The sequence below is a fragment of the Camellia sinensis genome, chromosome 8 (assembly GCF_055761805.1).
Source record: "Camellia sinensis isolate YWXY chromosome 8, ASM5576180v1, whole genome shotgun sequence".
In the NCBI taxonomy this organism is placed as follows: domain Eukaryota; kingdom Viridiplantae; phylum Streptophyta; class Magnoliopsida; order Ericales; family Theaceae; genus Camellia; species Camellia sinensis.
The window spans coordinates 160,135,362-160,163,292 of NC_138968.1; the positions used below are offsets into that span (position 1 = coordinate 160,135,362).

The following is a 27,931-nucleotide window of genomic DNA, read 5'->3' on the forward strand; positions in this document are numbered from 1 at the left end:
TCATACTTTTTGAATTTTTTATTTTTTTGTATTTAATATATTTAGTAAACTTTTATTCATATTTTAATAAATTTTATTTTTGCCTTTGTAGATGTTCTCAAACGATAAATTATTTATAAAAAATAAAAAAATATAAAACAAAATGAAGGGTTCAAACTTAGGATACTTTTCTGCCAGAGATGCTTCGGAAAAATGAACCTAATTATATTTTGGAAATATGTCCACAAAAAAAAAAAAAAAAAAACAACAACAACAACAATAATAATGATACATCACTCTAAATTAAAACTCTAATTGAGCTTTAGTGAGGTGGAAAATAAAAAAACAAAACAAAATAAAACAAGACTAAAACATTACATCAAATGAGCCCCATATATAAGCTATTAGAACTCACAAATTGAAGTTTCAAAACATTTTCCCAAAAAAAAATTATTTTGGATATAAAATGTTTACAAATATTTTGAAGTACATGTTCTAAGGTCCCTCTTTTTCCTCAGAACCCTTGTTCTTCTCTGTATCTTCGATTGCCCCATCGTTCCAACTCTGTATCTCCTTTTCCTGACCATTGCTAGCAGTATATTGTTGTACTTTGTATTGATGTCTCATTGCAATTTGCAAAAACAAGAAAAATAGAGAAATTCACTGTTGGGTATACCTCCTTATTGGAGTGTGGGACCCAATTGGTTTGTTAAAGAGTTTCAATTTGATTTGGTTTAGGTATAATATATTTTTATATATTATATCTAATTTTGTGGAGACCTAATCTAATTTGAAAACAACTAAAGTTTGATTATAAACCCTAGATCCACAATATATTTATTCGTATTGTTTTGTCCCGAAGAAAAAGAGCGGCAGCAGCATACACTTTCTTCTTGGAGAGAGAGTGCTTGGGTTGAGAAATTCAATTGGCTGGTGCAGAAGTTTTTCCATCATTCGGGGCAGTCATTGTGTGGCTAATTTGGGTTCGTTATTTTGGATCTTCTTCAACTCTGGTTCAGAAGATTTTGGTGAGGTCTTTCCTCTTTGTTTATTTGTGATTATTTGGAATTCACCTAAGGGTGGTTTTGTGAGACCATTATTGTCTCGTTTGTAATCGTTTGGAATTATTTGGTTGATAGTGGAATCGGATTTCGATCCCGTGGACGTACCTCACATTGAGGGAACCACGTAAAAATTCTTGTGTTGCCTTTGATTTAATTTTTCCGCATTAGTTTTTATTCCCATTGATTGATTTACTTGTGGGGAATCACGAATTTTCCCTAACAACTGGTATCAGAGCTTACGGTTTATTTGGATCTATTTATTTGTGTAAATCAATGGAGGGGAATGTGGGTCGTATGTCTAGCTTCAATGGAAGCAATTGGGTAACTTGGAAAACTAAAATGGAGGACCTATTATTTTGTAAAGATTTATATGGACCCATTGAGGGTGATTCTGGCAAACCCGAGGGTATGAAAGATGATGAATGGAATAGGCTTAATCGAAAAGCCGTTGGTGTTATCCGTCAATGGATTGATGACAGTGTGTTTCATCATGTCGCTACTGAAACTTCAGCACATGATTTATGGAAAAAATTAGAGGGTCTTTATGATAGGAAATCAGCCACAAATAAAGCTTTTCTGTTTCGTAAGTTGGTTAATTTAAAATATAAAGAAGGCAGCCCTATTCCGGAACATCTGAATGAAATAAAGAGTATTGTTAACCAACTTGCTTCTATGAAAATTGTTTTTGATGATGAGTTGCAGGCTTTGATGCTACTGAGTTCTTTGCCCGAAAGTTGGGAGACTTTGGTTGTGACGGTTAGTAATTCAGCACCTGATGGAGTTGTCACAATGGGCCAAGTTACTAGTAGCCTGTTGAATGAAAAAACTAGAAGAAAATCAGCGGGTTCCTCTCATTCGGAAGCATTCGTTGTGAGAGGCCGAAGCAAAACAAGGGGGAGGAGTAAGACTCCTCATGGTCGTGATCAAAGCCGTGACAAATCGAAAGATGGTTCTTTTTCAAAGAAAGACATTGAGTGCTATTATTGCCATGAGAAAGGGCACATGAAGCGGGAATGCCGAAAGCTCAAGAATAAGGAGAAAAGGCGTGACAAAAGTGTGGACAAGAAGCAAGAAGACACAACGGCAGTTACTACCAATGCTGATCTCATGGTCGTTTGTGAAGATGATTGTATCAATTTTGTGGGCCAAGAGAGCAATTGGGTGATTGATTCCGGTGCTTCTTTTCATGTGACTTCTCGAGTTGATTTCTTCACTACCTACACCGAAAGAGATTATGGTTTTGTTCGAATGGGTAATGAAGGTTTGTCCAAGATTATTGGCATGGGTGATGTTTGCTTGGAAACAAATTTGGGCTGCAAGTTGTTGCTTAAAGATGTGAGGCATGTTCCCGACATTCGCCTCAATTTGATCTCTACCGGGAAGCTAGATGATGAAGGCTACAACAACAAATTTGGTGATGGAATATGGAAGCTCACAAAGGGTTCCTTGGTGGTGGCTAAGTGTAAGAAGACTCATACACTTTATTCGATGCAAGGAAAAATTTGTAAAGGTGTTGTCAATGCACTTGAAGAAGATACTTCTACTGAATTATGGCACAAGCGGCTTGGACATATGAGTGAAAAGGGGCTGCAAGTATTGTTCAAGAAAGAGCTTCTACCCGGTTTGAAAGGTACACATCTTAAAACTTGTGTTCATTGTTTGGCGGGTAAACAACATAGAGTTTCTTTTCATAAAAATGTTGTTTCTAGAAAAGAAAATGTTTTGGAGTTGATTCATTCTGATGTTTGTGGTCCTTTAAAAGTTAGAACACATGGTGGTGCACTTTATTTTGTTACTTTCATTGATGATTATTCAAGGAAAGTTTGGGCTTTTCTACTAAAAACTAAAGATCAAGTTCTAGAAGTATTTAAGCATTTTCAGGCCATGGTTGAAAGAGAAACAGGGCAGAAATTGAAGTGCATCCGATCAGACAATGGTGGTGAATACATTGGGCCATTTGATGAGTATTGTTGCAGCCAAGGTATTCGGCATCAAAAGACAGTTAAGAAGACTCCTCAACAAAATGGAGTTGCCGAGAGGATGAACCGCACCATTGTGGAAAGAACAAGGTGTTTGCTTTCACAAGCTAAATTGCCAAGATCTTTTTGGGGTGAGGCATTGAAGACAGCGGTTGACGTGATCAATTTGTCACCTTCATATCCTTTGAATGGTGATGTTCCAGAAAGAGTTTGGACCGGTAAAGATGTGTCTTATGAGCACTTGAGAGTGTTTGGTTGTCGAGCTTTTGTTCACATTCCAAAGGATGAGAGGTCTAAGCTTGATAGTAAGTCAAGACAATGCATTTTTCTTGGCTATGGGCGTGATGAATTTGGTTATAGATTGTGGGATCCGGTCGACAAGAAAGTCATTCGAAGCCGTGATGTTGTGTTTCTTGAAGACCAAACAATTGAAGACTTTGGCAAAGGTGATCAACCGGAGCCAAAAGCTAGTGATCTCATTGACATGGATTTATCTCCTTCATCTTCAGTTGATGATGAAAACGGGGGAGATGTGCAGCCACCCATTGAAGATGTGGAGGATGATGCTAATCCTAATGAAGATGAGCCAGAAATTGAGGAAGAGCATCCAACTCAAGTACCGTCACCACAACTTGAGTTGAGGAAATCTACAAGGGACCGACAACCTTCAAGAAAGTATCCTCCCAATGAATTTGTGTTGATTTCTGATCAAGGGGAGCCTGAGAGCTACCAAGAAGCAATTGAGCATACAAAGAAAGGTGATTGGAAAAAGGCCATGGAAGAGGAGATGAATTCCTTAGTTGAAAATCACACTTATGATTTAGTGAAGTTGCCTAAAGGGAGGAAAATTCTGAAAAATAAGTGGGTCTTCAAATTGAAGAATGATGGCAAGAATCTGAGGTACAAGGCACGTCTTGTTGTGAAAGGCTTTGGGCAAAAGAAAGGTATTGATTTTGATGAAATTTTCTCACCAGTTGTGAAGATGTCTTCTATTCGGGTTGTACTTGGCATGGCTGCAAGTATGAACCTTGAAGTTGAGCAACTTGATGTGAAGACCGCATTTCTGCATGGTGATCTTGAAGAAGAAATTTACATGGAGCAACCGGAAGGCTTTGTGGAAAAAGGGAAAGAGAAATTTGTTTGCAAATTGAAGAAAAGTTTGTATGGTCTCAAGCAAGCCCCGCGGCAATGGTACAAAAAATTTGACTCTTTCATGATGAATAATGGTTTTTCTAAAACCACTTCGGACCATTGTGTGTTTGTGAAAAATTTTCCAGATGGTAAATTTATTATTCTTTTGCTTTATGTTGATGACATGTTAATTGTGGGTCAAGATTCTACCATGATAAACAGGTTGAAATTGGAGTTGAGTAAGTCTTTTGCTATGAAAGATTTGGGACCGGCAAAGCAAATTCTTGGTATGAAAATTGTTCGTGATCGTAAAGAGGGGCTGATTTGGTTGTCTCAAGAGAGCTACGTTGAGAAAGTTCTTGAGAGGTTCAACATGGATAAAGCAAAGCCGGTTGGTTGTCCACTTGCAGGTCACTTCAAGCTTAGTTCGAATCAATGTCCTACAAGTGAAAAAGACAAGGAAGAGATGTTGAAAGTTTCTTATGCTTCAGCAGTTGGTTCTTTGATGTACGCCATGGTTTGTACAAGGCCGGATATTGCTCACGCAGTTGGTGTGGTGAGTCGTTTTCTCTCTAATCCGGGTAAAGAACATTGGGCAGCGGTAAAATGGATTCTAAGGTATCTTCGAGGGACTTCGAAGGTATGTTTGTGTTTTGGGGATGGTAAGCCGATGCTTGATGGGTTCACAGATTCTGACATGGCTGGTGATGTTGATTCTCGGAAATCTACTTCGGGGTATTTGATGACTTTTGCAGGGGGAGCTGTGGCATGGCAGTCTAAATTACAAAAATGTGTTGCTCTCTCAACTACCGAAGCTGAATTTATTGCCATTACAGAAGCTTGCAAAGAAGAGTTATGGTTGAAGAAATTTTTGCAAGAGTTGGGTTTGAAGCAAGAAAAGTATGTGCTTTATTGTGATAGTCAAAGTGCTATTCACTTGAGCAAAAATTCTACTTTTCATTCGAGATCGAAACACATTGATGTGAGATACCACTGGATTCGTGATGTGTTAGATTCGAAATTGTTACAACTCGAAAAGGTTCACACAGATGATAATATTTCAGATATGTTGACAAAGACTTTGTCAAGGGACAAACATTTAAAGTGTCGAACTTTGGCGGGTATGGTTGATGTCTCCACCTAAGTCGGTAGGGGGAGAATTGTTGGGTATACCTCCTTATTGGAGTGTGGGACCCAATTGGTTTGTTAAAGAGTTTCAATTTGATTTGGTTTAGGTATAATATATTTTTATATATTATATCTAATTTTGTGGAGACCTAATCTAATTTGAAAACAACTAAAGTTTGATTATAAACCCTAGATCCACAATATATTTATTCGTATTGTTTTGTCCCGAAGAAAAAGAGCGGCAGCAGCATACACTTTCTTCTTGGAGAGAGAGTGCTTGGGTTGAGAAATTCAATTGGCTGGTGCAGAAGTTTTTCCATCATTCGGGGCAGTCATTGTGTGGCTAATTTGGGTTCGTTATTTTGGATCTTCTTCAACTCTGGTTCAGAAGATTTTGGTGAGGTCTTTCCTCTTTGTTTATTTGTGATTATTTGGAATTCACCTAAGGGTGGTTTTGTGAGACCATTATTGTCTCGTTTGTAATCGTTTGGAATTATTTGGTTGATAGTGGAATCGGATTTCGATCCCGTGGACGTACCTCACATTGAGGGAACCACGTAAAAATTCTTGTGTTGCCTTTGATTTAATTTTTCCGCATTAGTTTTTATTCCCATTGATTGATTTACTTGTGGGGAATCACGGATTTTCCCTAACATTCACCACTGCTAGCACAGCAAGCATCCAATAAAAATAGTCCAATTTCGCTTCATCCAAGTTGCTTTGAAGCCAATTCCCATTCGAAACCTTATCCACCAAAGACACCAACAAACTACTCACAAAATAACCCATTGAGAGAGTGTTTAAGAAGAACCCTGTGCTCGTTGATTTCATCCTCTCTGGTGCTTCTCTGATGAAAAACTCGAGCTGTCCGACATACGCAAAAGCTTCCACGGCGCCCACTAGGAAGAACTGAGGGACAAGCCAGAAAGCGCTAATTCGGGTGTTCTGTTTCACACCCATTTCTCTCCTTTGCTTCTCGATTACAGCCGCGGCTACCATAGCAATTGCTGAGAAAACTAGTCCAATTCCAACCCTTTGAAGGCTTGTGACTCCTTGGATATTGTGGGTGAGTTTCCGAGCTAAGGGAACAAAGACCCTTTCGTTTAGGGATGTGGAGAGAAGAATGGTGATGAAGAGAAAGAAGGAGAAAGAGCCTGCAGGGACAACGAAGGACCCGACGTGTCGGTTCATGAAGGTGGCTTGCTCAATGGTGAAGGTATTCATTTAAGAGTAGATTGTCCAGAAGAGGATGCATGTGGACCATATGGGGATGAGCTTTATCACCATTTTCACCTCTTCTACTTGAGTCACTGTTGAGACTATCCATGGGTTGTTTAAATTTCCTTTGTTAGCTTCACCTTCATCCAAGATTGTAGCCTTGTCAAGACACCTGTTGAATCAATTTAAAGCTTGTTAGTTTCTATGTGCTTCATGCCCTTTTCAGACTCCGTTTTAGCTGGAATCTCGTACATTAAAATAAAATTAATTTATAGTCATATTTACTTGAATTTTATTGTATGTGAGACTTTGGCTTTGTGGTGCTCATTCAAGAAGCTAGCATCAGAAGGGTAAGGAAGACTCCTCTTCCTCCAAGCCAAGAGAAGCACCCTCCAAATAACTGTCAAAGGGCTCCCCTGACGTTTCTTGTACCGATACACTGGTGTTCCACAAAGCAGTATAGCAACCGCTATCATCATTGTTGCCGCTGAAATCCCATATCCCCACTCTCTTCCCACATTGTCTTGTATGTATACAAGCACTGTCACGGCGAATAAAGACCCGGTGCTTATGCAGAAGTAGAACCTGTTGAAGAAAAAGATCATAGATTTCTCTTCCTTGGGATCTCTCATGTCGAATTGATCCAAAACCTGAGACATTGGATTTTATCCCACCACCGCCCAGCGCGGTGGCGTACAGAGTGGCGTAAAGCATGGCTAGTTGGCTGCCGTTGGCCTTGATGCACTGCTGGGTTCTTGAGTCGGTGCATGGAGGAGGTCTCATGCTGGGAATGGTTGTGGCTAATGTTAAGATAGTCACACCCTGTTGGAATTAATCAGCAGTGATCATTGTTTAGAAGAGTGCAGTTTATGTGCATGTTTCACATAGGAAAGACGTTCAATTGATATGATATTTGATCATTTGTACAAATATTAACTTGCCGATTAAAAAAAAAATTATTGTCCAAATATCCTTAAAAATGTGTCTAACCTATAAAAGAGAGCAGAATTGTTATATATCTAGAAAAATGTTTAGAAAGACACTTTGAATTTGAATATATCGAGTAAATTTTGGGATGAGCTATTTTAGCTTATTCTAGACCAAAATAGTCAATAGAACAAAGGAAAAAGCTCTCGTAGCTCGAATCCTTGTGGCTCGATGGCCCGAAATCCAAATTTCCAGATTTTCTCTCTTTAGTCAAATATAATATAGGAAAATGCGTGAGAGCTCGAATGTGTAGAGCTCGAATGACTCGAAAATATTATCTTATCGGTAAGAGAATCAAAAAACACCCTAAACGACGTCGCTTTGGGATTTCGAGCCATTCGAGCCATTTGATTTTCGAGCTACGTGGCACTGTATATCAATATTTTCTCTCTCCTCATACCCTGTTTTCTGTCGCCATTCGAAGCCAAAAACCATTGAAACAAAAGCTCTCAGCAGATCTCTCTCATTGAAGATCACTCTCACCCTTGCCTTGCCTTGCAGATCTCTCATCCCAATTTTATACCACCTGAAATTTATACCAACACTGTTGAATAGTTTTTGATCTTTGTCTGATTGTAATTGGGTGGTGCCTTACCTTCTAATACAGTTCCATCTTATTTATTTGTCCATATATATATATATATATATATACCATATAGAAAACAAGTTTGAAACCATGATACGGTTAACAATATTTAGGCAAACATTTGATGGAAAGGAGAAAAAATCATCCGTTCTTAAAAAATAAATTCTAATGCAATTAAAAGTAGATATCAACCTTGGAAGATACTCAGTTAGTATAGAAAGATTTGGTGGACTCCTCTTCTTCTTCCACTATGGACAGAGCACAATGTTGATGTCCACACACAGCAGCAGTGGCGACGGCACACACACAGCAACAGCACCTAGATCGATGCTCAGCGGCGGCACTGTTCCGCTCCTCTCACTGTTCCGATCGTTGCTCAACGGCTACACTTTGATCGGTGCTCAGCAGCGGCACTGTCGCTAGGTTAGAAATGAGTCTTCATTCTGTTTTTTATTTTTATCTATACTATATATTAAGTAAAAATGTGTTTTTAACCCTCAACGCGTATGGGAGTTTCAATATTCTAATCTGAATTTTTAAAATTTTTTATTTTAGAAAAAAAACTCAGCATTTATTGATTTGGTCAAAATTTACTGATCAGTATTTATTTACTCTTTTCAATCCACATGTTTTTCCACATGCCTACATTTGTTGATGTGGTCAAAATCTCCTGATCAACATTTAAAATCTCCTTATACAAATAATCATACATACAATCCGTGTATAGTTACTGCAGTATCATTTTCAACTTCTCTCATACACTATGGTTAGTGATAAGATTGTTAAATTATTTTTATAAAAAATCTTAAAAAACATAATTTATTTATTAAAAAAAATCTAAAACAAATATAAATGTCTATAATTATTCAATGCATAGCACGGGTTAGCTAGTTTTTTATAATTGAAATGGGAGTTGAGTTGAGCTCCCACATGCACACACCAGATAGAAACTCAAAATCGAGCCACTCAAGCCACAACTTATTCGAGCTACATAGCGAAGCTGTAAAACAAAACATTTCATCACACTATTCCCTCTATTTTTTTACATATTTTTTCGTAAAAAATTAAATAATTGACTAAAATAACATATTTTCAAACGGAGCATGGTGCGAGTCAAATCAAAATTAAAATGAATCTGATTAACCCATTTTAAATTTGGATATTGCAATTATAGTCCAAAAATTAGATCTACTTTTCAAATCAATGATGTGACAATGAATTAAAATATCTAAGACAACTCTCTCTCTCTCATACATTCACTAATTATTAATTAATCATCTTACTTATAATCATTAAATCTAAAAAGTGAGTCTAAAAGGCGGACTTATGTACAATTTTCTTTTAAATTTTGACTAATTTTTAAATATTTTTTTAGATATGCAGCATTAGGAGAGAGGGGGTCCTAGTGAACCAAGTCAAGACCTATCCATAATTTGGAACAATTTGGAATAGCCAAATAACATCAAAATGTCTTATACTTATCTATCACAAAGAAGAAAGTTTAATCAACTTTTTGGTCTACTTTCTATAAGTATTTTTTTTTCAATTTCTTTTTAATTTTTACCCAAATTAATCAATAATATGGATAGCTCAACCATTCATTTTCCTAATTTTCTGATCATTTCAGCGACATTTTCATCTTGTCAATCAAATTGAAACCTTACCAAAGCAGTAATGGAAGCAGAGATTGCAACAGCCAAGTAGCGGCCGAGTCTAGCATCGGCTACGAAACCGCCAAGAAGGCCAAGAAGATTGAGAGTGCCTGTACGGGAAAGAAATAAACCTTCTCGTATAATCCTGTTGATCAAGTCTGCGCTCCTCCGTACAACGTCGCTTTACTCCTTGAAAACACAAACGTGAGCTAGCCGGCGGGTGTGTGCCGGATACCTCTCCGATGCCTAAGTCAGAAAAATAGACAAATAGACAAAAGCTCTGCGTATTCGGGAATCAAAGTTGTGTTACTTCTCCATAGGTGATGTTGTGAGCTTTTATAAATTCCTTGTGTCATAATCGTAGTAGGACTCTTACTCCTCCTTGTAGAGTCCCCTTAGGAATCACATTCCTGAAAGATAATACTTATCCTTCAACACTCCCCTCACTGCTTAAACCAAGTGAGATGGTTTTACCATGGTCGGATCCCCATATAACCGAGGTAAGCATAGCTATGCTAAGCCGCAGAGTAGACCGAACTAAAGCCAGTTCGGTTTCTTCCATTCACTACTCTTACCTCGACTTCTCCTTTACAAACCATAGTGTGTTTAGACCGAGCTAAGAAATAGCAAGGTTTTGACCGAACTAACCACAACATGTCACGACTGGGCTAACTCTGAGTGTGGTGACCGGGTTGTCTGTAACACTCTCTTGGACCGGGATAACAACAAGGCCTTTTTTGGGGACCGGGCTAACGCCAAGGCCTTTTTTACTTCACCCTTCTTATTGTGGCCCACAACGGTCTATTACCCAACTCGGCCCAATTTATGTATAAATTACCCTCTCAATTGCCTCTTAATTCCATCTGCACTGCATGATAGGGATTACCTGTTACCAGTTGAGCTAAAAAGTTTTAGCCTTCCAACAGAGCTAAAAAACTTTAGTTTTCCAACTGGACTAAATTCTTATTCCAACCGGGTCAGGTTAACACCGGGCTACTTTAATATGCCCGGTCAAAATGTCTCTTCAATCGCCGCAACTGAATCGCTTCTCATCCCTGGGATACGTGGCACACTCTTATTGGCCCAGTGCAACTGTCACGCCGTCTTCGTATCTCGTGAATTTTGAATAGCCCCGCTCTTTTTGTTCTTCCTTCTACACAAAACAAACCCTTGTTTTTGAATTACTCACTTTATTTGTACTATTCACCTTCTCTCTCTCCATTGTTTCTGATCTTCCATTACTCCTCAAACTTGCAATTGCAAAGCTCGTGAATCCCTCTAGTGTCCTTTCCCACTTCCAGTTCCTTCCTTTTCATCTGGTAAGCTACACAGATCTGTTCTATTTTTCTTGCTTTCGCACTTGTTTAATCCACAACATATTGTTTGTGTTTTTACAAAACACATGTTTCCCATTTTTTGTTTTGCCTTGTGTTTGTTAGGAAAGAACCTTGTAAAAACCATTTGTATTTACGAAATAATCTGCAGAACATTGTATTTGATCCAAAATCACCATCTAACCGAACTAGGAAGTTGTTTGTGGTTGATGTCAGTTTGGCCAGACTAACCAACCGAACTAATACTTCGCGCTATACTAGTAGTTTTAACAAGTCAAACCATCGTTTGATTCATTTTCACCGAACCATCGAACCGTACAAAGTCTGCGTAATAGTGTGCTTGAATGCCTTAACCACGATCGAGCTACAGCTTGGGGCTAAACCAGCCCTCTTAGTCAAGACCGAACTAAGAACGTTGCCCCTAGAGGCTCAACCGGGCTAACAAACACCTTGCTCAAACCGAGCTAAGACCCGTAGCATCTCACATAGCCGAGCTAGGTTTCCATTTATCTTGCCTTTATTTCTTTTAGCACGGTCCAACGATCTGTACTTAACACCTTTTTTTTTTTCGCTTTGCAGACTTAGGTTGCCCAGGCACTGCTTTGAGTGCTCAACCGAGCTACTCAGCATCATTCTTCGACCGAGCTAACATTCCGGTTTAATTTATTCATAACTTAAACCACAAATGGGAAAGTATAGGTTCTTAGTTAACTCACCAAGTGCCATGGCCGAATTCCGAAAATATTATAACATCCCTGATGATGTCCATCTCTCCCTAGCCGACCTGGATATCATACCATGGGGAAAACACGGCTTCGTTCCCTTTACCCTGCTGTCCATAGTAGAGATCGGACTAAGATTCCCTGTACAGTCTCTCCTCTGTGAACTCCTTAGGCAGACCAACCTTTGTCCAACCCAATTTTTCACCAATTCTTACCGTATAATAAATGGTATTGCCGAGCTAAACCGCCGGGCTGGCCTTAATCTCAGTTTAGCCGAGCTGTTCCATCAATATTCTATAGGCTCCGCCGAAAATGGATGGGTCTATTATTTGAGAATAAGACACCGGCGAGAAAAAATAATAAAGGATACCCCCGATAAAGATGTAAATGATGATGACTTCCTCTGGGTGTTTGGAAATTTTGAGGACCAAAAGGCCCAGATCCCTGGTGATAGAATAAATTGGAACAAGGGTGTAGTCGGTAGAGTTACCTCGACCTCATACTATGCCTTTCTTTACTTCGGTTTTCTCATCTTAAACCGCACTAACTGTTTGTCATTTTTTATGCAGATTCGAACTGCCTCAAGTCCCAATATAGCTACCTCAACTTGAATATACTTCGCGCCGCCCTGCGATATCCAAACCGAAGTTGGACCGAGCTACTGGACTTTCAACCGACCTACCGATATAGTGGCAAACGGAAGACGAAGGTAACTGATTTCTTATTGGAAGCCTCTCCTGAACCGGACCCAAACTTGCCTCAAATCAGATTGATCCCCTTAACCGCTGAGCAAGAGATGGCCCAAAAACAAGCTGTGAGGGCCCTTTTGACCGAAACAAACCAAGCCGAGGTACCGCCAGCAAGCCTACCCTAAGAGACCGTAGTGGCCTTACCGACGCATCAACCCTCTTCATCTCGTCCAAACAAGCGTGCTCGGACTTCCATGACCGAGCCACACCTTGTTGATGAAGAGGATACCATTCCTCCACCAAGCCCTCTACGAAGCCCACAACTGGAGCGCTCTGACCGAGCTAACTCTTCAAAGTGGGCTCCAAAAATCACTTTTCAGAACCGTGCTATACGGGATATAGACTCGGTGGTCGCTGAAAAAGATCACCTAATGGCTTTTAATCTGGCCAAAAGTGTTTGCCTTCCACCTGACATAGAGCACCACGACCACCTAACCGAGCTAAAGGCACTTCGCTCATCCACAAAATCCATGGTGCTGGTGCGTAGCTCTCTTGCTTATCTTTCAAATTCTTACAACTTTTTGCTCGGTCGTATGTAAAAAAGTTTATTTCCATCCCTTTGTAGGCCATACAGAAGAACTATATCGCTCATAAGTGAGTGTTGGAGCTTCGTAAAACAACAAGGCAGGCTATGGCCGAAGTAATTGAAAAAACTGCCGAGCTAGAAGAGGCCAGGAAGCAGCTGGTCGAGCTACGAACCGAGAATGGTCGTCTGTCCGGTCTTGTTAGCTCGGCTGAGGCGAACAAACAAAAGGCTGCAGCCGTGATAAAAGACAAATATTTGCCCGAGCTAGCCAAGCTTGAAGGGAAAAAGAATGCTGAGATAACCAAGCTTGAGAAGAAGCTGGAAGATGCGGAAGATCGTGGCTTTAAAGAAGATGAAGCCCTGTACATTAAGCAGTGTGAAGCTGCAAAGGACCTCTTCTTTAAGTGCGGGTGGAGGGGTGCTGTGGTGCAGCTCGGTCATGGGCCTGAGACCGAGGTCTTCAATCCTCCTCCGTACTTCATATCGAGCTCACTTGCGGAGTATGCTGCCACCACTCAGCAACAATTTCTCGAAGCTTCAGATGATGAAGAAGAAACCGTGCCCATCAATACCCCAGTCGTCAATGATCCCGTCGATCAGTCAGCTCGGGCGGAGCCAACGGTGGAAGACCTGACTAACGAGCAACCCACTGAAATCGTGCCTCCGACCGAAACCGTGCTCTTGACTGAAACCGGGCTCCGAGTTGAACTAGATGCTAATGTTGACGACCTATTTGCCTGACTTTGTATTTTTCTTTTTTTCTTCCTCTTCTTTTTTTTTTTTTTTTTTTTTTTTTTGGACAAGAAATGGTAACCGGGCTGAAGTCCTCTCTTTGTACTTTGACTTTGCATGATCAATGAAATTTCTTTTGTACTGTTATTTCGGTTTACTTCTATGCATGTACTTTGCTTTCCAACTGTAGTCTGAATGAAGTATAACCTTCTCTTGCCAAGACACTTTATCCCGGTCTTTAGCTTTCCAATCTATCAGGCCAACAATAAGTGTTAATTTTTCCAGCCAACCACTCTTTAGCCTAGATCCTTATCTCAGTTGAAGAGTACAAAGTGTTTGATTTTTCCAGCCAACCACTCTTCAGCCTGAATCCTTATCTCGTCTGAAGAGGACTAAGTGTTGATTTTTCCAGCCAACCACTCTTCAGCCTGAATCCTTACCTCGGCTAAAGAGGACTAAGTGTTGGTTTTTTCAGCCAACCACTCTTCAGTCTGAATCCTTATCTCGTCTGAAGATGACTAAGTGTTGGTTTTTCCAGCCAATCACTCTTCAGCCTGAATTCTTATCTCGGCTGAAGAGGATTAAGTGTTGGTTTTTCTAGCCAACCACTCTTCAGCCTGAATCCTTATCTCGACTGAAGAGGACTAAGTGTTGGTTTTTCCAACCAACCACTTTTCAGCCTGAATACTTATCTCGGCTGAAGAGGACTAAATTGGTTTTTCCAGTCAACCTAGAGTAAAGTGTTTGGTTTTTTCATCCAAACGTCCTGCAGCCTGGATCCTTATCCTGAGCTTAGGAGGGGTGTTGGTTATTCCAGCCAACCTCTAAGTTGGTTTTTCCAGCCAACCTAGAGTAAAGTGTTTGGTTTTTCCAGCCAAACGTCCTGCAGCCTGGATCCTTATCCTGGGCTTAGGAGGGGTATTGGTTATTCCAGCCAACCTCTAAGTTGGTTTTTCCAGCCAACCTAGAGTAAAGTGTTTGGTTTTTCCAGCCAAACGTTCTGCAGCCTGGATCCTTATCCTGGGCTTAGGAGGTGTAGACGTCCCCGAACGCCCCGGGAGGAACGAGTCCCCCCGTTCTGTTCATATTGGGGTCACTACAGCTCAGGATTCTCAAATTGTCACGGTTCTAAATCTGAACCAAAGAGTCCAAATTCGGCAAATCGTTTTGAGAAAACAGATTTTGAAAGAAGTGCCAAACATGGACTGCTTTGCCAGATACAGTGTCGCCACCTAAATATTTTATTTTGGGGAAATTTAGGAAACCCCGACTCGTTTGCCTAAGGCCACGTGTTCGTCATCACCAAAGTTGCCTCGGCTCGGGAACTTGGGTACGATTGGGGAAGGTCACTTCGTGAGCACCCCAGCTCATCGGATCAAAGATCGGCCTCTACTAACCATGATATCTATTTTTGAAAACATTATGCGTTCTTATTCCGGTTATTAGCCTAGATTTACTATGTGATGCGCACAGCATACAAGTATAGACTAGATCGCCTGAATTGGAACAAAACATTTCATGTTTGTTTTTTAAAATGGTTTGATGGTGCTACCCGCAAGTAGGCTAAGACGTGGATTTGCTACCCTCGGGTGGGCTTAGAAAAACATGATTTTGCCACTATCTAGTGGGCTTAAAACACACATTTGATGAATTGTTCCAATTCAAATAACCCAACCTTCACCCACAGGCATTCAGGCAGTTATATCACATAAGCATATAGCCTCATGGTAAGCATGCTATTCATGGCAATCACTCACACGCATGCAAGGATGCTAAAGCATAAAACTTACCGAGTACTCCAAGCCAAAACAGAAGCTAATTAGAAATCCATGCATGATCCTAATTATACGGAAATGCCTAATGCAACACATGCAAAAATGCAACTATAGCAGGCTCGGCTATTCTAAACATGGCATATGAAATGCTACAGCTAACATGTATTCAACTTGGAATTGAAATACAAATGCAGTTAGTATGATGCACCAAGCCCGGTGCATGCAAAACAGATGAATGAATGCAAACATGCTATCATACTGTATGCTAATTGAAACATGCCCTAATCTAACCATCATAAGCGGGTAAATAAAAGGGAGAAAGACGTGGGGTTGGAAGACATACATCACACGCACGCACACTTATTACAGTTGTGCCCTCGCGCAAAGGGTCCGAATAAAATAATGTACAGTCCCAAATAAATAGTACAGTCCAAATAATTACAAAATCCTAATTAACTAACAAATTAAACTAGGTAAGCTGTAAACTAGCATGCGAGCTAGGGACTGCCTCGACGCTGCTTCGGATGATGAATGATGCATGTCCGGGCTACTTTGTGCGGAAATCCACTGTGATGCCCCAATTAGCCTCTGTTTTGCAATAATTTTTTGAAAAGCGCGCCAAGCCCCGGAAGACTGCTGATTCTTGATTTGCTGCAACAGAGAGCAGGAAAAGGGCATGGTAATGTATTTTCACAAATGTATGCATGCCTCGATCCTCGTGCCACCAATCACGCATCTCGATGCATGATGGCCGAGGAGTCGAATTGTGCAACTCAATATAGAACGAATGCATATGAAAACACAACAAGACCTAACTCCATCATGGATAATCCGGAGTGTCGGTGACTGGGAATTGAGATACGTTCCGTCACTCGGAGTACGAAACGTCCCTCGTTTCCCGTGCTCGGGCTAACTCCTATCCCAAGCACGATGCAATATGCATGATATGCATGAAATGCAACTAAGATACAACCTAACATACACAATGCTATGAAATGGCATACACGATGCACGAGATAACATGGCATACACAATGCTCTAATATACAACCTAGCATACGCAATGCTATGAAATGAAATGGTATACACAATGCATAATGGACTTACACCAACATGAATGGACCTCAGCCATACTCACATTAGTAGCTATTGGATGAAAATGAGACACTCGAGATACGTGCACACGTACACGCAAACCGAGGACTGAACCTAAGGCACAAATGCCACTCTAACAAAACATGGCAGGGCATGAAATATGGCATACAAGCATGCAAATTTCAGTACCAAAATATGATGCAAAACAGCCCCGAATCATGGAAACATGGCACCCGATGCATGGAATGAACCCGAAATACAAAACTAGGCATATGCATTGGCCTATAGCTATACAAAACATGCATTATTTGAATATGAAGCATAAAGACAGAATCAAGGAAGTCCCAAAACAAGTATATTTACAGTTTTAAGCAAGGCCAAAAAGTGAACACAAATAGGGCTAAGTTAACATGCAAAAATGGCCCCAAAAGAGAAATAATGAAGCAAGTAGAAGCTGCTGGCCCTAAACGGCCAAGATCCCTTCAACAAAGTTGAAGAGGGCCTCAAAATGAAGTACTTCACAGTTTACAATAAGCCACGGATCTAAACACAAACAGGCCTAAAACAATGTGCAAGAAATGGGCCAAATGGGAGATAAAGAACCAAGTGATGGTTTCTGGCCTCAAATAGAGGAAGGTCCTTCAACAAAGTTAAAGAGGGGCCCAAAACATGGTATTTTACAGTTAGTGACCAAACCCAAAACAGTGCACATGCAAGCCTAAAATACTATGCAAAATAAGGCCTAAAAAGAGGTTTAAACACAAAGAACAAAAAGGGAACCCCAAACAGCAAAGGTCCCTTCATCAAACATGAAGAAGGGGATAAAATAAGGCTATTTAAAGTTCAGACCAGAGTCCAAAAACACAAGCACAAGGGGCTAATAAATCATGCAAAAATATGACCAAAAGAGAGATAAAGAGGCAAGTGACAGATGGAAGCCTCAAACAGTGAAGAGCCCTTCAACAATGTTGAAGAAGGGCTCAAAATAAGCCACTTCACAGTTTAGCTGGGAGCCCAGAAATGCTTAAAAACAGGGCTAACATATCATGCAAGAATAGGCCCTAAAAGAGAGGTAAAGAACAAAGGGGGAGAAGAAGACTTCAAACAACAAAAAGTTCTTAATCAAACATGAAGATGAATTCAAAATATGATCTTTTTCAGTTTGGATCGAAGTCCAAAAATACTTGCAAGTAAAGCTAAACAATCATGCAAAAAAGTACAAGTTTAAGGGAAATAGGGACTCACCCTTGAAGAACAACTTTCCAGCAGCTTTTAGTCCGAAAATCTGAGCTTTCAACCTCTTCAAATGTCCTCCAAGGTACTAAAATGAGTAATGGAGGTGATAGGCTAGGGGTTGTAGTGTAAAAATGGTCCAAGAACAAAGGGTTTTGGAGCTTGGAAGAGAAGGAGAGGGAGGTTGTGTGTATAATGTTTCAAACAATTTTTTGTGACCTCCAAAACAGAGCTGGAGGGTCTGGTTTTATAGAGGGAGAAGTGGAGAAAAAAGGGGGGAAAATGAAATTCAATTTTCCCCCCAAAATAGGCCTAAAAGAGAGTTAAAGAGGCAAGTGATAGTAGGAGATCTCAAACCGAAGAGAGCCCTTCAACAAAGTTGAAGAGGGGCTCAAAAAAAGACACTTTGTAGTTTATGACCAGCCACGAAAATAAACACAAGTAGGCCTAAAATAACATGCAAAAATAGCCCTAAAAGAGAGTTAAAGAAACAAGTGGTAGCTGGGGTTCTCAAACAGCAAAAGGTCCTTAATCAAACATGAAAAGAAGCTCAAAATATGACTATTTACAGTTTGGGTCGAAGCCTAAAAATGCTTGCAAGAAAGGCTTAGATATAGAGCAAGATAGGAACAAAAAAGAGGGAAAAGAAGCTTACCCTTGAAGACCAATGGACCAACAGGTCTTGGTCTGAGAAATGGTGCTCCCAAGCTCTGAAAAACAGCTCCAAGTTGTTGGAATGGATGGTGGTGGGGTGTATACCAAAAATCGGGGCAAACGGAGGTGGTTAAGCGATCCCGAACCGAGGCATACGGTCGTCGGCTCCGAAAAATCGGAAACCGGGCTCCAAACGGGAAAAATGGCCTACGACCACGAAACGTAGCCTACGGCCACTAAGAGATGATCTACGAGACCTCTCCCTCCCTTCGGGAAGAGAAAACAGAGAAAACAGAGCCTGGTTCGCAAACCGAGGCAAGACACGAAAGAGCCCGGAAGTCCGGAGGCAAGGCTCGCAGCCGAGACTCTGAAACTTCTGAACGAGTACAATATGCACCATCACCGAGCGCTCAATCGGTGACGTCTGAGTCTTAAGGTCGGTCAAAAATGGGGTGTCTATAGGAGGGGTATTGGTTATTCCAACCAACCTCTAAGTTGGTTTTTCCAGCCAACCTAGAGTAAAGTGTTTGGTTATTCCGACCAAACGTCCTGCAGCCTGGATTCTTATCCTGGGCTTAGGAGGGGTGTTGGTTATTCCAGCCAACCTCTAAGTTGGTTTTTCTTGCCAACTATGCTTACAACGTCTCTAACTTACTAAAAGAATCTTTTACAGAATGAAATAACTATGCTGAAAAGAAATTGTTTATTTTATTGAGAGAGGAAAAAACTACAAATACTTGGAAGAAAAGCTAAAAATAAAATAACTTGAGATTGACGATGTTCCACGGCCTTGGAATGGCTTTACTATCTTCATCTTCCAAGTGGTATGTCACTTTTCCTGCTAATCCAACCACTTTGTATGGTCCTTTCCAATTGGGCCCTAGCTTGCCATCTCCGGGTACCAAAGTGTTTCCCATTACTTTGCGAAATACCCAATCTCCAATCTTGAACTGTCTTGGATGCACTGTCTTGTTGTATTTCTTTGATAACTCTTGCTGGTATGAGGCGATGTGAACTAGTGCTCTTTCTTTTCTTTCTTCCACAAGGTCGAGCTCTAAGGTGATGGCTTCTCCATTTAGGTCTGGATCAAAATTTTCACTTCTGATTGTAGGGAGGCCGACTTCTAATGGGATTACTGCTTCCATGCTATAGGCCAAGGAAAAAGGTGTTTGCCCAGTAGATTGACGAGGTGTGGTACGGTAAGCCCATAAAACATGAGGGAGCTTTTCAGCCCACTTGCCCTTTGCTTTTTCTAGCCTTTTCTTCAATCCATCAAAGACAACTTTGTTCGATGCTTCTGCTTGGCCGTTTGCTTGGGGGTAAGCCGGTGTAGAGTTGTAGAACTCTATCTTGTATTCTTCACAAAAGCCTCTAAAAATTTTACCGTCGAACTGGGTGCTATTGTCTGATATTAGAGCTTTTGGTATGCCGAATCGAGTAATGATATTCTGCCAGACGAATTTCTTCACATCTTTCTCCTTTATTGATGCTCGTGCTTCTGCCTCCACCCACTTTGTGAAGTAGTTTGTTGCTGCTAGAAAGAACTTCCTATTGCCGGGTGCTGTTGGGAGTGGCCCTACTATGTCCAAGCCCCATATTGCGAAGGGCTATGGGCTAGTTAATGGTAGAAGTTCTCTGGCTGGCTGATGTATTTGGTGTGCGAACTTCTGACATTTCTCGCACCTGTTTACATATTTCTCTGAATCTGCTTGCATGTACGGCCACCAATATCCTTGCGAAATGGCTCTGTAAGCTAATGATCTTCCTCCTTGGTGGCTTCCGCATACGCCTTCGTGTATCTCGAACAAGAACGCTTCAACTTTGCTAGGATGGACACACTTCAGATAAGGTCCTGTGAAGGATTTCTTGTATAAGGCCATTGATGGGGAGAGCCAAAATCGCTGCGACTTTGCTCGTATTTTGTTGGCCTCTTTTTTCTCTTCCCGTAGGACGCCGTCTTTTAAGAATACTATGATGGGATCCATCCATGAAGGGCCTAGTTTGGCGCAACATACTTCTTCTACTTCAGGTTCTTCAATGCTTGGTCTTGGTAAGTAGTTAATCAGTAACGGATATGGGATGAATGTATCTACCATTGAAGCAAAGCCTGCTAGTTTGTCAGCTTTACTGTTTTCTTCCCTACCAATTTGTTCTATCCGCATTACTTTAAATTTCTTGATCTCTTTTCTGACTAATTCTTGGTACTTAGCCATCCTGTCGTCTTTTGCCTCGTAGTCACCTGAAATTTGGTTTACCACTAGCTGTGAGTCACTGTAAACCATTAGCTCGGTGGCCTTCATGTAGGATGCTGATTTCAGTCCTGCTAAAAGTGCTTCATATTCTGCCTCGTTGTTTGATGCTGGGAAGCCAAGGTTGACTGCTTGTTCCACTACTAGGCCATCTGGTGAGATGAGGACTATGCCGAGCACTGCTCTATGCCTGTTGAATGCTCCATCTACAAAGAGCTTCCACATTTCTCCTACGAATAACTTCCAGCAGGTAGAGGGATCGGATGATGCCTTGGGGTCCTGAGTGTTGCTGGTGTTTTCTTCCAAGTCCATGCTTGCTGTTTGCCCCTCATTATCTGATTATACTGATTCTTCATTTGTTGGTGAATCTTTGCTTGGTGTAGCATGGTTTGCTTCTTTCTCCCTTACTTTACTCTGGTTTGCCTTAGGGCCTGACTGGGTATCCTACACCAGGGGTTGCGCTATTCTGGCGTCAATTTCTAACCCTAGTTCGGTTGCATCTATTAGGTCAACTAGGCAGATATGATGACTTCCTGGGGTGAATTCTGCGACAAAGTCTGCCAAGGTTTGCGCTTTTATCGCAGTTCGGGGTCGGAACTTGATGTCAAATTGTCCCAGCTCCACTGCCCACTTCAAGATTCGCCCAGAAAAGTTCGCCCTCTCAAACAGAGCTTTTAATAGGAAAGCGGTGAGGACGATTATGGTGTGGGCGTGAAAGTAGTGCGACAACTTTCTTGATGCCATCATCAAGGCTAAGGCCAATTTTTCCAATGGTAAGTACCTTGTTTCTGCGCTCAGTAATGTCTTACTAACATAAAAGATGGGTAAATGTTGGATTCTTTCCGCTCGGACCAACACTGCGCTAATTGCGTGCTGTGAAACCGCCAGGTACAAAAATAGTTCTTCTTTAGGTATTGGGTTTACTAGTAGCGGTGGAGAAGGTAGGTATTCTTTCAAACTTTCTAGGGCACGGTCGCATTCTTCATCCCGCTGAAACTTGGCCTTCAATGCTTGAAAAAATGGTCGACATCTGTCTGACGACCGACTGATGAACCGGTTTAGCGCGGCTGCCATACCGGTAAGATGCTGTACTTCCTTTACTGAGTTGGGCCTCTCTAGATCCTGGATTGCTTTAATCTGAGAAGGGTCTGCCTCTATGCCTCGGTTGGTTACCGGGAAGCCTAGGAATTTGCCAGATCCTACACCGAACGCACACTTAGATGCATTAAGGCGTAACTTGTGTTTTTTCAGGATTTGAAACATCTCATCTAGGTCCTTGAGATGGTCACTCTTGTCCTTGCTCTTGACCACCATGTCGTCGATGTAAGCCTCCATTGTTCTACCTAACAATGGTTCAAACATCTTGGTGAACATCCGTTGGAATGTTGCCCTGCGTTCTTTAGGCCAAAGGGCATGACCTTGTAGCAGTAAAGCCCTCTTGGCGTTGTAAAAGATGTGACCTCCTGGTCTGGTTCATACATAGCGATCTGATGGTAGCCTCTGTACGCATCAAGGAAGCTAAGACGGTTGTGTCCTCCCGTCAAATCTACTAGTTGGTCTATCCATGGAAGAGGAAAGCTGTCTTTTGGGCATGCCTTGTTGACCGTTTTGTAGTCCACACAGACACGCCATTTTTCATTCTTCTTAGGCACAACTACTGTGTTGGAGATCCATCTGGGGTAGTGTACCTCTTTAATAGCTCCTGCTTCTAGCAGGTTTTCTACTTCTTTCGCCACTATCTCGGCATGGTGGAGTGCCGATCTGCGAGTGCGCTGTATAATTGGTCTGGCAATTGGGTGGACATTCAATTGGTGACAAATGAAGCTTGGGTCAATGCCAGGCATGTCATACGGCGTCTAGGCAAACACTTCGATATTAGAGGTCAAGAATTCCATGACCTCTATTCTCTCAGTGCTGGACATAGATGAGCCAAGCAAAAAGAACTTATCCGGGTTCTTTTCATCTATTCTTACCTGTACCAAGTCTTCCACTGCCTTCTGTTCAGTGGCTTTGCCAATATCCGCAAATAATTCATTATTTTCGGGCTCTTCAACCATTTGAACAAACCCCCTGGCAGCTCAGCTGCCATTTACTGTGACGAAGCATTGCTTGGACATAATTTGATCTCCATAGACCTCTTCAATTATTCCGACTTCGTTGGGGAACCACATTACTTGATGGTAGGTTGACGCTACCGCTCTTATGGCGTGCAGCCATGTTCTTTCCAAGATTATATTGTAAGTGGAGGGCACTTTTAATACCCAGAATTCCACTTGTTTAGTCATGCTTCCTGCTCTGACTGGGAGGATTATCTTGCCGACTAGCCACTCTGGGATTGAGTTGAACCCGATCAGGGAAGATACGGCGGGTGCCAAGTCTTTGTCCTTCAATTTCAATTGTTTGAAAGTTTCATAGTACATTATCTCACATGAGCTTCCTTGGTCAATCAAAATTCACTTGACGTCGTAATCCTTGATACGAAGAGTGACGACCAGTGCATCGTTGTGTGGGCAATATATCCTTTCCAAGTCCTTGTCTGAAAAAGACATGATGTTCGTGGCCTCTGTTTTCCTCTTTTTAATGGTGGGTTGCGCACTTAATACCTCCCTTAAGTGCTCAGCCTTCTTTATCATGCCCCTGAGCTCACATACTCGCTCAGGCTCGAATACCCTATGTATTACGTTTATCACGCCTTGAGGTGGGGTGTCGTTCGGTGTTCCGTCTGGGTGGTCGTGGTTTTGGGGGGCTGGCTGCGTCCCTCCTTCTATGTACCGGTCTAGGTGACCAGCTGCCACTAACTCCTCCAGATGCTGCCTCAATGGTGCACAATTTTCAGTGTGGTGCCCCTTTTCCTTATGGAAGGTGCACCGAGATCTTTCGTCGTAGTCCTTCTGAGCCTCTCCCAATTTAACTGCCATTTGACGAAAGGTTCATCGCGTATCTCACTGAGAATTCGGTAGATTGGTTTCTTGAATACTGTGGTAATGGCAGTGCAGACTCTCAACCATCTTTTATCTCGGTCCTCTTCGTTGTCTCACCTGCCTCGTCCATTCTTGTTTTGACGTTCCACCATATTGACCTTTGCTGCAGTCTTTTTGTCTGGTGTTGCTATCACACCAGATTTTGCCTTAGCACGGGCACCATCCTCCTCCACCGAATATGTTGGTGCACTCTCTCCATCAAGGCTTCCATCGTGAGGGGTGGAGTCATGGTACTTGAATCCCTCAATCTGTTTCCGACTGGAAGTCCTCTTTTGTATTATGCGATGGCGAGATTAGTGGGGCAGTCCCCTATCTGGTTGAACGTCTCCCAGTAGCGACTGTTGTAGGACCTCAATGTTTCTTTGTCACCCATGTCAATGGAGAGTAGCTGATCGATCTCCACTGGTGTCTTGGTGTTCGTTCTGAATCTTGTCACGAACGCCTCCGCTAATTGCGCCCAAGAGGCTATGCTGCCTTCTGGTAGCCTTTCGAACAAGGTTAAACCTAGGTCGCCAAGGCTAGATGGGAATAGGATGCACATCAAAGCTTCGTTCCGCCGACATACTGCCATAACCTGGCGAAAGTGACTTAGGTGCATGTAAGGGTCTGTCTTCCCTTCGTACGTGGTAAATTTAGGTTGGATGAAGCCTGAGGGTAATGGTGCGTTCTCAATCGCCGGAACGAACGGCGAGCTATGTAGTCTTGCCAACGCTTTATCTGTTGGTTCGTAGGCAATGTGCGGTATTGGCATTCCAATCTCGACGCTTCCATGCGTCCGAGGAGCCAACCGTTGAAGGGTTGAAACTCTGTGCGGGTCGCGTGCCCTAGCATCCTGCTTCTGTCGCGCCCTTTTTTCAAGCACAGTCCGTAAGTCGGACGATCTAGGAAACTCCGTTTTCCTGGATGATGTCTGGTGCGTATATGAGGGCCGATAGGTACTTCCCTCAGTGTAAGACCTCAATGATCTCATTCTCTCAGACCTGGAGTAACTAGTTCTGGAAGTCCTTGATTGAGTGTCACCTGTCCTGAGGCTCCTACTCTCTGCTTGCGATGGCGTGGTATGCCTACCACGATCTTCTGAGTGGCAAGGAGGCGTATTGCCTTTGCGCCCCTCTCCTGTCGCCACCCCTTTTCCCTTGATCTGGCGTTTCATGGCCTCCATGTCCCCCGCCATCTTCCTTATTAGTTCATCTTGCTCTTTTACACGGTCCTCCAGAGCTTGAGGGTCGATTCTTCGCCTTTGCCTTTCAGGACTTTGTGAGCGAGAGCGACGGGAACTGTTGTTCTGCCTCCCCATTGCATCCCTCCGGGGATTCTGTCGCTGGGGCTCTAAGTCCGCCATGGGAGGGATAGAGGGCAATCATTCGCGCCTTCCACCCCCCTCTGGGGTTTGTCCGTCAATGGCGGACTGCGGCAAATCTTCGTTGTGCGCCATTCAATTAGCGAGGGAAACTTGATCAAGAGATTTTGTTCTTTGTCTGGTATTCCCACAGACGGCGCCAATTGTACGGGAAAGAAATAAACCTTCTCGTATAATCCTGTTGATCAAGTCTGCGCTCCTCCGTACGACGTCGCTTTACTCCCTGAAAACACAAACGTGAGCTAGCCGGCGGGTGTGTGCCGGATACCTCTCCGATGCCTAAGTCAGAAAAATAGATAAATAGACAAAAGTTCTGCATATTCGGGAATCAAAGTTGTGTTACCTCTCCATAGGTGATGTTGTGAGCTTTTATAGGTTCTGTGTGTCATAATCCTAATAGGACTCTTACTCCTCGCTGTAGAGTCCCCCTAGGAATCACATTCCTGAAAGATAATGCTTATCCTTCAACACCTCCCTCACTGCTTAAACCAAGTGAGATGGTTTTACCATGGTCGGATCCCCATATAATTGAGGTAAGCATGGCTATGCTAAGCTGCAGAGTAGACCGAACTAAAGCCAGTTCGGTTTCTTCTATTCACTACTCTTACCTCGGCTTCTCCTTTACAAACCATGGTGTGTTTAGACCGAGCTAAGAAATAGCAAGGTTTTGACCGAACTAACCGCAACATGTCACGACCGGGCTAACTCTGAGTGTGGTGACCGGGTTGTCTGTAACACTCTCTTGGACCGAGATAACAACGAGGCCTTTTTTGGGGACCGGGCTAACGCCAAGGCCTTTTTTACTTCGCCCTTCTTACTGTGGCCCACAACGACCCATTACCAAGCTCGGCCCAATTTATGTATAAATTGCCCTCTTAGTGCCCATGAAGTTTGTCACAATATTTGCAGACTTTGATGATGAAAGATGCAAATTTCCAACCAAGTAGGTTACTAAGTTCATTGATATGCCCATCACACATATCCTCTCTGAGAGTTCGGTCCCTGCATCAAAGAATTTAATTCACACATTACTCTCTGTTTGTTAGGGAGGAACATAATTTTTGAATTTTTTTTTTTTTTTTTGGTTTCATTTTTTGGTATTTGATACAATAAAAAAAAAATGAAAGTTAACTGTAAATGTTTTCAATGTCTAACAAAAAATAAACATATTTAGTTAAAAAATGTTTTACACTTTTAAAATGTAAAAAAAATTTACTAATACCACCACACTGCTATTGCCATCGTCATTATTGTAGCTATCACCACTAGTGCCACCTTCACCTCCACCCTACCACTACTGCTACTACCGACACCTCCACTAATACAACTAATATTACATTAGTTTCAACTATCACTCTATTGCTATCACCACAACTAATACAACTATCAATACATTAGTTTTAAGGGCATAACAGGAAATATATATTTTGAATTTTTTTTTCGTAGAAACTATTTTTCACCAAAACAAATGCAACATCAGTTCTAAGGGTGAGAATTTGCGACAACACGACTTGAATTGTACACGAAATTAGCGGGTTAGGGTTGACCATTTCCTAGTACAAACACGAATATGACATGACCTGATAACATGAATATTAAACCGGTCGAGTTAATGTCAAATCTGTATGGCACAAAATTGATATGGATATCCATAATGAAGAATTAGTTACACATTTTAATATTATTTCCACTAAATAGTATCATGACATTTTTAAATCTCTTATGTAATTATATCAAATTTATTAAAAAATACGTAAAATAAGATTTTAAGTTTAATATATGTTTTGTTTTTACTTTTAATTGAACTTAATATATTTTTTTGTCTATTATTTGAGTTAATCTAGTAAAAAATATAATAATAAAATATATTTTTTATAAATTAAGAAAATACAATTAAGTAGAAATCAAATATTTTTATAAATAATTTCATTTAATAAAGATTAGTTTCATTAAATTTAACTTGTGAAGAAAATTTTAAATTTTTTTCCATACATTTGATATTTTTGGTTAATAGTGAAATTTTTTCATATGACATGTTAATATGACACGAATCGGATAGGAACTGAAAATGACATGATACGATAATACGAAATAATAAACAGGTTAGATTAGTGTTGAGCTAATTCAAACACGAAATCGAAATGACACGACACGAACATGCCACCCTTAATTAGTTCTTGTAGGTAAAAAAAAAAAAAACACCAAAGATGAGGCCTGCGGCAAGCCATCCGAAGGTTCGCGACTTGTCTGCTGAATTTCCTCAAAAATCTACAACGAAGTCATCATCAGCGGCATCTTTGCCACCACTGGTATCAACCAAAACCTATTAAAATGGAAGAAGATGAGTAGTGCAAGAGAATGCTTGAGAAATTAGCTAAGCTTAGTAGAGAATTGGAGTTGTCTGAGCATTACCATTGTGTGTGGGGAGAAAAGAGAGGGAGAGAAAGAGCAAAGCTAGTACTTGATTCAGGGTCATTAATAAAAATGAATAGGTGGGAATGAATGAATGATTGAATGAGAAGAGAGAAGTATTATAGAGTTGGCATTAGTACCAATCCATGGACTCCACATAATTCTAGTGGTGAAGAGTGATCCGGACTGATTGCAAGTTTGTTTTGTGCAAGGGTTTTGGACTCATCACTTTGTGGCCATAATGCTTGCAATGCAACTCTGAACAAACATTTGAAAGTGACATTTCTTCACCATATATATTTGGTGCAATTTATTCAATCTGTTTATAAATTTTTTATTTTTTATTTTTTTAGTTTTATTCAATTTACCTTTGCTTCATCACTCAT

At 41.3% G+C, this 27,931-nt stretch overlaps 1 pseudogene across 1 annotated transcript; it reads right to left on the bottom strand.

Annotated features, from left to right (window-relative positions):
* Nucleotides 1-287: 287 nt before the first annotated feature.
* Nucleotides 288-27,931, bottom strand: LOC114260947 (protein NRT1/ PTR FAMILY 6.4-like; annotated as a pseudogene). The gene is made up of 7 exons (XR_014339213.1): nt 27,914-27,931; nt 27,336-27,456; nt 26,016-26,135; nt 9,737-9,834; nt 6,785-7,321; nt 5,922-6,671; nt 288-637 (listed from the first exon to the last, which is right to left on the bottom strand). The product of XR_014339213.1 is annotated as a protein NRT1/ PTR FAMILY 6.4-like (transcript).